The sequence below is a fragment of the Oncorhynchus keta genome, chromosome 18 (assembly GCF_023373465.1).
Source record: "Oncorhynchus keta strain PuntledgeMale-10-30-2019 chromosome 18, Oket_V2, whole genome shotgun sequence".
NCBI classification, from domain to species: Eukaryota; Metazoa; Chordata; class Actinopteri; order Salmoniformes; family Salmonidae; genus Oncorhynchus; species Oncorhynchus keta.
Window position 1 is genome coordinate 24,236,348 of NC_068438.1, and position 7,091 is coordinate 24,243,438.

Genomic DNA, 7,091 nt, shown 5'->3' on the forward strand with positions numbered 1-7,091 from the left:
CAGGCTAAATTCCAGGATCTATTTAATCTCATCCCTAATGTCAGTCAGCAGTCACCACAAATGGAAACCAATAGTTATTTCACTGCTCACTATACATTGTTATCACATATAACTAGACCCACTGTCATTATTTAAACGTTTGTGATCATTAATTTCAATGATTTTGGATAAAAATTATTTTTAGATGTTGCTATCATTAGATAATTTACAGTTTCCCATAGACTATATATAAAATGATAGAATATTAGGGCCACAGAGGGAAAAAAAAAAGACAAGTCATAATATTGTAACCAGTTGTTTTAAAGGAAGACAGTTGTTAAAATGACAGATGCGGGGCATTTCGTGAAATTGTACTTCAGTATGGTTTCATAAACAAAGACATGCTGATGTGCCAGAATATTAAGTATCACATTGTCATAAGTATCAAAACTGTAAAAACAATATGTAGCTTTTCTGCAGAAAGAACCAGCCTCATAAATGTATGACTTTATCCTTTTTCTTCAGTGTGGCCCTAGTACTCTGTCATATAAACAAATACACATTCCATATGAATATAAAAACACAATGTGTAACATTATGTTCCTTTATTGAATAAGGACAAAACAAAGCAGGTAAACCATCAGCTCCTTTCGAAACTGAAGTCAGTGACTCTACAAGATGGAAAGCACAGAATCCAAGCATATTATACTAAATGATACATACACATTCAAAGGTCTGTATATAACACACCCTGCATGTCTGCACACTAAAATAAATGCAGGACAAATCCATACACATCAACTGAACAGACAAATGAATGGATGCAGTAGCCTCCCTGCAGCCTTGTATTACACACAGTATACCGCACAAACATCATAAGAGGCCAAATTCGTAAAAAAACGAACCCAAAAAAAACCAAATTCCTCTGCCACCGCAGGACATATTTAACCAAAATTGAAAGCACACATACTAACTAAAATAATTCAACACATATTGGTCCCTCAGCAGCCGACCACTGTCGTCATCAGGGAAGATTGCCGGATTGTCCCAGTCCATGGCTGGTGGCACTCTGGGGGCCCTCTCCTTCCTCAGGCAGGCCACATTGTGGAGGACAGCACAAGCCACAGTAATATCACATGCCCTAACAGGGCTGACCCTTAATTTGTGAAGGCAGTGAAAGCGTGCCTTCAGGAGGCCAAAGGTCATTTCAACTCTGGCCCTGGTCCTGGCATGGGCATGGTTGTAGGCCTGCTGTGCTTCCTGGGGGTCTGTGAAAGGTGTCAGGAGAAAAGGCTGGCAGCCATACCCCTGTCTCCCAGCAACACACCAGAGAATTCACCTGTCAACACAAAATCTCATCATTACTACCTCATAAACACAGTGATATTCTTGACACAGCCATGATGGTTATAAATAGGGGTTGTGTGGCTTACCTTGTGATAGGCACTGATAGATTTCAGAGGCCCGAAAGATTCTGGAGTCATGGACTGAGCCAGGCCATTTTGCCACAACATTGCTGATCACACAGTCAGCATTGCAGACCATCTGAAATCATAAGATGAGGAATATTACACCAATCAATGCACATCACTGGCAGATTTTTTTGCTTATTTTCCTAGGTAATTTTGCTCAATAAAATATTCAAGATGTTTTTTAGATATTTTTTTTTTACTGAAAACAAGACAAAAATACTAAGTAAGAAAGACATTTTTGCAGTGCAGTGAGCAACCGACCTTGGGTCCTTTGAAAGGCGCTATATAAATTAAAGTGATTATTATTATAGCTCATCTATTTATTCAATTAAATTGTATTTATATAGCACTTTTCACAATTGTTTCATTCTGTCAAAGCAGCTTTACATTAATGAAAGCAGGAGAAACACAAAAAAAACGGTGGACAACATAAGAAGCAGAGTACAACGGCTAAGATTAAACCGTACTGAGCGTAGTAACGTTAAATAATAATGTAATAATAGTGTGATGGACTTACTTTACACAATTTCACTCATATCTGCAGTGCATTTCAATTAAAAATTTAACCGTTTCATAATTACAGTACAACTGCGTTTTTGGAGATGTGAATTAAATATTTGAATTGTAATTGTGATGTTTCAGCGGAGCGGTGAGTGTGTAATTGTGCACTACTTACGCATTCAGGCGGTCTGCAATACTTTGCCACGCTTTTTCTCTTTGCTTTATCACTGTGGCGGTGTTGCCTTTCTTCTTAATTATATATTTTACCTCCTCGTATGCCTCCATGAGGATTTGTGCTTCCGACCGGGAAAAGTACGCGGCTCTAGTTGCCATGGTAAATCAGTTAATCTGTGATCTGTGGCGGGGTCTATTTGAGTGAGCCGTGAGCGCGCACCTATCCAGGATTGGTTTCACCTGGCTTAATGAATCCGTGTCTGCTCATCCTGGCTTGTTCTTTGTGCAACCAATTAAGCCTGGACGCACATGTTTTGGCTTCATTGAGCTCAGCTTAGTCATTTATCCCGGATGTCTTAATTCTACTTTTGTGCAACAGGCCCCAGCTGGCTGGTAATGGGTGGATTAGGTGGTTTATTATCGCTAAGCGCAAGACACAACTGAGTGAACCAACCAGTGACATGCTTACCAGGGTGTTGGACAGTGTCTGATTTGGTCCACCATAAGCATTTTTAGTTAAGGTTAGGGATAGGGTTCTGGTTGTGCCATAACCCTTTACCTAATTCTAGCTTCATGCCCACATCCCGGTTCAACCCTAACCTTAGCTTCAACCACAACTCTAAGCTTAGCTGTATGTATGTATGTACAGTATGTATGTGTTTAATAAGGATGATGTCAACTGCTGTCTTCTGTGTGGTAGTGGTATACTGAGACAACTTGCTAGAACATGTTCTAGAAAGTTGCAAAGAGGTGCGGATTAGGCAGGCAGGCTTTTGATTTTCAACCTTTTCATCCAAAACCAACCAACACAGACACGTGGGCATGCGCACGCACACACACACACACACACACACACACTAAGATCTGCAATGCCAGCTGATGTAATCACCTTCAGGCCCTTGTTGATTGCTGGCCAACTTTCTACTCTATGACCATTGATCTGCATGGTGCCAGTCAGCCATGGGTGAGGTTGATATTCCATTTGAAGTTAAGTTGTATGTTTCCAGCTTCCTGAAATTTCTGCTCTCCACTCGCTCTTCTCAGTGTTCGTTTTTTTTTCAATCACTCTGGCTCATTTTTCAGATGTAAGTAATATATTTCCAAAATTAAGTACAAAACTTTAAACTGATAACACTTGTAATGCCCTCTATCTTATATTCAGAACCTTTGTGCATTCATTGGAGTTTCACACATATTCCACCCCGGACTCATTCATCCAAAATCAAAGTGTTCTGTAAAATACCATAAGCAATTTTTGTTTATTCACGAATACATAGGATAATGAAAGGCTCACCATTTAGTCATTTGAACCACTTAGCTTTTTTTTTCAATTGCTAACAAGCATCAGTCACGACTGAAGTCACTTTTTCAAAACTCTTCAGTCTGCATTACAAACATGCATCTTGGCCCAACAGTTAATCTCACCTCAAACCACTTCATACATGTCTCAAAATAAACTTGTTCCATCATAACACTGGCAACAACTCCCAATCAGAAAGCATACATTGTCACTCATAACACACTGAACTAAAAATCCCAAACAGGGAGCCTTACATAAATTATGAACTTCTCTTTGAAGTTTGAATGATTTTTCACATAAATCATTATAGAATAAGAACATCTTCTCACTTTATTGACTGTACTAATGTATATGTAACAAGAATTCATCAGAAATGCAGCAATTTGCTTCAATAGCCGTTCTATATCTTTTGTGGTCAACCATGGGGTGTTGGGTTGAGCATGCAGATATTAACACAGAGACAGGAAGGTTTTAGTCCGTAAACAACTTTACTAGGACATAAAATAAACATAACAACGAAATCACGTAGGTTTGGCTCAGTCCTTCTTCTCCGCTTTTGCTCTGTGTCGGTCTCCCTGTCCTACTCCGCGGTGTGCCACAGTGGTCCTTTTATTTGGTCTCCACGGCTGGTTGGTACTTTCCCCTAATTACCTCCATTTGGCGCTATCCGTGTTGGGATGCCCAGCTCATGTACTCCCAGCAGAGGGAGCCAACGTCGCATCACGTACCTCCCATCTATTACCATCCCCGGAGTAGACCTCCTGGGATACCACACTTTGCATATAGTAATGTACTTGTGAAAAATAAAATGTTGAAACAAAAAACGAATTCCTGAAATTCCAGGGCTGCAATAATAATTACAACAACAAAAAACAACAACATGTATAGTATAATCACTCAAAATGTACAGTAATGTGAGGGTTCTAGTTCTCCCTCTCTCCTGCGTTTGACCACAAGTTCTCATCAACATCACATCTTATGTCTTCTCTGGCGATCTATCTTGGAAAGTATCTTCTGGAATGTCTAATCTAACCCTGGCAGTCTTCAGGAGAAGTGTCTCCACACCCTGGCAGTCTTCAGGAGAAGTGTCTCCACACCCTGGCAGTCTTCAGGAGAAGTCTCCACACCCTGGCAGTCTTCAGGAGAAGTGTCTCCACACCCTGCCAGTCTTCAGGAGAAGTGTCTCCACACCCTGCCAGTCTTCATGAGAAGTGTCTCCACACCCTGCCAGTCTTCAGGAGAAGTGTCTCCACACCCTGCCAGTCTTCAGGAGAAGTGTCTCCACACCCTGCCAGTCTTCTTCCACACCCTGGCAGTCTTCAGGAGAAGTGTCTCCACACCCTGCCAGTCTTCAGGAGAAGAGTCTCCACACCCTGGCAGTCAGGAGAATCTCCACACCCTGGCAGTCTTCAGGAGAAGTGTCTCCACACCCCGGCAGTCTTCAGGAGAAGTGTCTCCACACCCCGGCAGTCTTCAGGAGAAGTGTCTCCACACCCCGGCAGTCTTCAGGAGAAGTGTCTCCACACCCTGGCAGTCTTCAGGAGAAGTGTCTCCACACCCTGGCAGTCTTCAGGAGAAGTGTCTTCCACACCCCGGCAGTCTTCAGGAGAAGTGTCTCCACACCCCGGCAGTCTTCAGGAGAAGTGTCTTCCACACCCCGGCAGTCTTCAGGAGAAGTGTCTCCACACCCTGGCAGTCTTCAGGAGAAGTGTCTCCACACCCTGGCAGTCTTCAGGAGAAGTGTCTCCACACCCCGGCAGTCTTCAGGAGAAGTGTCTCCACACCCCGGCAGTCTTCAGGAGAAGTGTCTCCACACCCCGGCAGTCTTCAGGAGAAGTGTCTCCACACCCCGGCAGTCTTCAGGAGAAGTGTCTTCCACACCCCGGCAGTCTTCAGGAGAAGTGTCTCCACACCCGTGTTCATGGCATCCAGTAAAGACATCTGGTCATGTGGATGTTGGTCATAAACCTTCCACCTCCACGCAGAGAAAAGCTCCTCTATGGGGTTTAGGAAGGGGGAGTATGGAGGCAGGAATAGTACTGACATCCTGGGATGTGCAGCAAACCAGTCTGTGACTGCAGCAGAGTGGTGGAATGCCACATTATCGCATACAACAACAAAGGTAGGTAGTTTCTTGCCCCCCTCTCCTCTGCTGGCACAAGTTGATTATGCAGGTCATCCAGAAAATAAATGAGCCTCTGTATTGTAGGGGGAAATGAGTGGTTTGTGTAACAGCAAACCATCATTGAACAGTACTGCACACATTGTGATGTTAGCTCCTCTCTGGCCTGGGACATCCACGGTTGCTCTCTGTCCAATCACATATCTTCCCCTGCGGTGTGTTTTTGCCAGGTTGAATCCAGCATCATCCACAAAGATGTGCAGTTTGCCTGCCTTCCATCTCCATTACTCTCTAAAATACAGCAAATCCACAGTTTTACAGTACTTTACATTATGCATAGCTGTGAATGTACACTGTCTGGTTATTGAACAGACATCTTACCTGGACATATTGATACCAGAGTTCTTTAACTCGTTCACCGTTTCTCTCAAAGGGTACAACTGCTTCCTCCTTATTTGATGTTTCTCTAGGACTCTGGCCATTGTCGTTGTGCTGACTATATTCACATTCCCAAAAGTGATATTGTCTGCCAGCACTCTGTTTCAAATTTCCCACAGTTGTATTGCATTGTTGACAATTACCATGTCAACAATGCCAATTTCCTCTGCATCTTATAATATTCTGCCTCTCCGTCCTGTGGGAGGCAACCTTTGGCAACCTACTGAAAAACGCAAGACAAGACAATCAATATATTTCAAAATGTCAGTACATGTAAAAATGTGAACATACTGTATTGTACTGTAATATGCAGTTAAATGATCATTGAAGGATGCACATCTCACCTGTTGTTTTGCTGCAGACGCTGCAGATTTGGTTGCACCCTTAAACCAGCCTCTGTCAAAGAGAGACCATGGTTTACAACATGGTCAATAATTGTGGCCCTTATCTCATCAGAGACCGCCGCTCTTGGTCTTCCTCTCCTTTGTCCTCCACGCATTCTCCCTCTCCCTGCCACTCTTCTTTCCCCACCAACCTGTCTTCCTTGATCCATGTTTCCAAACTAAATCATTCTGAAGCCGTCCTCTTTTGTCTGTTTGGTAACTAGAATAAAAACAGGACACTTGGGTAGGCTTTCAGATGAAATTGCAGTCAGCTGGGTTTGGAATGATTAAATATTCTGCTGAGATTTTCTATATGTTTCAATTTGGTTACTGCATAAATGCACAACATTTGCCATCATTCTGCTTTGAATGTGTTTTTAACAGTTTTGGAAACAGTGTATTAGCATTTGCAGGTGGTGGAATATGAATGAGAAAAGAGTTAATGGATTTCGGAGAATGTGGTCATTGAATGCATTTTGTGTGGAAGCAATCAAAAATGATTCACAGTTTGGTCCATATACACTTATGTGTCTCCAAAAGCAAAGAAATAGAGGATACACATTTCAAAACGGTTCTTTTTCAAGTGCTGCAAAAAAAGAATAGTAGATGGTAAAAAAAAGAAATCCATACAGTATTTGACTATAACTTGGAAAGCACTTTTTTTTTCATCTAATGGCAGGAAGTCGGAAGTTTACATACACTTAGGTTTGAGTCATTAAAAC

At 42.3% G+C, this 7,091-nt stretch overlaps 1 long non-coding RNA gene across 1 annotated transcript; it reads right to left on the minus strand.

Annotated features, from left to right (window-relative positions):
* Positions 1 to 569: 569 nt before the first annotated feature.
* On the minus strand, positions 570 to 2,360 carry LOC127909005 (uncharacterized). Its single transcript, XR_008069419.1, has 3 exons — positions 2,128 to 2,360; positions 1,413 to 1,524; positions 570 to 1,318 (listed from the first exon to the last, which is right to left on the minus strand). It is a non-coding gene; the product is annotated as an uncharacterized LOC127909005 (long non-coding RNA).
* Positions 2,361 to 7,091: the final 4,731 nt, after the last annotated feature.